The sequence below is a fragment of the Musa acuminata genome, unplaced genomic scaffold (assembly GCF_036884655.1).
Source record: "Musa acuminata AAA Group cultivar baxijiao unplaced genomic scaffold, Cavendish_Baxijiao_AAA HiC_scaffold_994, whole genome shotgun sequence".
NCBI classification, from domain to species: Eukaryota; Viridiplantae; Streptophyta; class Magnoliopsida; order Zingiberales; family Musaceae; genus Musa; species Musa acuminata.
The window spans coordinates 17,501-20,000 of record NW_027021212.1 but is presented as its reverse complement, the minus strand read 5'-3'; the positions used below and the strand labels follow the sequence as shown (position 1 = coordinate 20,000).

Below are 2,500 nucleotides of genomic sequence, written 5' to 3'. Positions count from 1 at the left end.
GCCATTCGTTGAAGATAAGAGTACATCGAACCCATATGAAGTCTTACCATGAGCGGATTGTATCCATTGGGCAAATATAGGTTCAATCAAGATTTGTTTTTCCGGAGTACCAAAAGCGAGCATAACATCGTTATGAACATAAAGGCCCAAGGTATGGAACCCAAGAAACAGGCTGGCCCAACTTAAATGAGATATGATAGCTTCTTTGTGGTCTAACATTCTTGCCAATACATTATCCTCATTCTGTTCTGGATTGTAATCTCTAATGAAGAATATAGCTCCATGAGCAAAGGCTCCTGTCATGATAAACCCTGCGATGTATTGGTGATGAGTATATAACGCAGCTTGAGTAGTAAAGTCTTGTGCTATGAATGCATAAGCAGGTAAAGAGTACATGTGTTGAGCTACTAAGGAAGTAATAACCCCTAAAGAGGCTAGAGCAAGACCTAATTGAAAATGAAGCGAATTATTGATTGTGTCATAAAGACCCTTATGCCCACGCCCTAATCGACCCCCTGGAGGAATATGTGTTTCTAAAAGATCTTTGATACTGTGCCCAATCCCGAAGTTAGTTCTATACATATGACCAGCGATCAGGAAAATAAATGCAATAGCTAAATGATGATGAGCAATATCGGTCAGCCATAAACTTTGCGTTTGTGGATGAAATCCACCGAGAAGGGTTAGAATGGCAGTTCCTGTTCCTTGGGAAGTACCAAATAAATGGCTACTCGAATCAGGGTTTTGGGCATAAAGATTCCACTGACCCGTAAAAAGTGGTCCCAACCCTTGAGGATAGGGTAATACATCTAAAAAATTATTCCATCTGACGTACTGTCCCCTGGATCCTGGAATAGCGACATGAACTAAATGTCCTGTCCAAGCCAAAGAACTCACTCCGAAAAGTCCTGACAAATGATGATTTAGACGAGATTCGGCATTTTTGAACCACGAAACGCTTGGTTTCCATTTTGGTTGTAAGTGTAACCAACCCGCTATTAAGGATATAGCAGAAAGAAATAATAGAAAAAGAGCTCCAGTATAAAGATCTTCATTAGTGCGTAATCCGATTGTATACCACCACTGATAAACGCCGGAATAAGCGATATTCACTGGACCGGTAGCACCTCCTCGAGTAAAGGCTTCTACAGCTGGTTGACCAAAATGAGGATCCCAAATTGCATGAGCAATAGGTCTTACATGTAAAGGGTCTTGTATCCATGACTCAAAATTTCCTTGCCAAGCTACATGAAAGAGATTTCCGGACGTCCACAGAAAGATTATTGCTAATTGCCCAAAGTGAGAAGCAAAAATGTTCTGATAAAGACGTTCCTCAGTAATATCATCATGACTCTCGAAGTCATGTGCGGTAGCAATACCAAACCAAATACGACGAGTAGTGGGGTCCTGAGCTAAGCCTTGGCTAAACCTCGGAAATCTTAATGCCATAATGCCTTTCAAATCCTCCTAGCCATTATCCTACTGCAATAATTCTTGCTAAGAAGAATGCCCATGTTGTGGCAATTCCACCCAGAAGGTAATGGGTTACTCCTACAGCACGTCCTTGTACAATGCTCAAGGCTCTAGGCTGAGTAGCAGGAGCAACTTTTAATTTGTTATGAGCCCAAACGATGGATTCAATGAGTTCTTGCCAATAACCACGGCCACTGAATAGAAACATTAAACTGAAAGCCCAGACAAAATGAGCACCTAAGAAAAAGAGACCATATGCAGATAATGAAGAACCATAAGACTGAATTACCTGAGATGCCTGTGCCCATAAGAAATCTCGAAGCCACCCATTAATAGTAATGGAACTCTGCGCAAAGTTTCCTCCTGTAATATGAGTTACTACCCCTTGATCACTTATAGTACCCCAAACATCCGACTGCATTTTCCAACTGAAATGGAAAATAACTACGGAAATCGCATTGTACATCCAGAATAGACCTAAGAAGAAGACATGATCCCAGGCAGATACTTGACATGTCCCCCCTCTTCCAGGTCCATCACAAGGAAAACGAAAACCAAGATTTGCTTTATCAGGTATCAAACGGGAACTGCGAGCAAATAGAACACCTTTCAGTAGTATCAATACAGTCACGTGGATCGTAAATGCATGAATATGATGGACTAAGAAGTCTGCGGTTCCTAATGGAATAGGTAACAAAGCTACTTTGCCGCCTACTGCTACCAACTCACCACCTCCCCAAGTTAAGCTGGTACTTGCTGTTGCACCAGGAGCTGTTATGCCGGGTGCTAAAGCATGGGTGTTTTGTACCCATTGAGCAAAGATGGGTTGTAATTGTATAGCGGTATCTGAAAACATATCTTGTGGACGCCCTAAAGCGCTCATGGTATCATTATGAATATACAAGCCAAAACTGTGAAAACCCAGAAATATACATGCCCAGTTAAGATGTGATATGATTGCATCGCGGTGTCTAAGGACACGATCTAATAGATCGTTGTATCGAGTAGTTGGATCGTAATCTCTTTA

General features: G+C 41.6%; 1 pseudogene; it reads right to left on the bottom strand.

Moving 5' to 3' along the window:
* Nucleotides 1–1,289: 1,289 nt before the first annotated feature.
* The window catches only part of LOC135665379 (photosystem I P700 chlorophyll a apoprotein A1-like), a 2,700-nt pseudogene continuing 1,489 nt past the window's right edge, over nt 1,290–2,500 (bottom strand).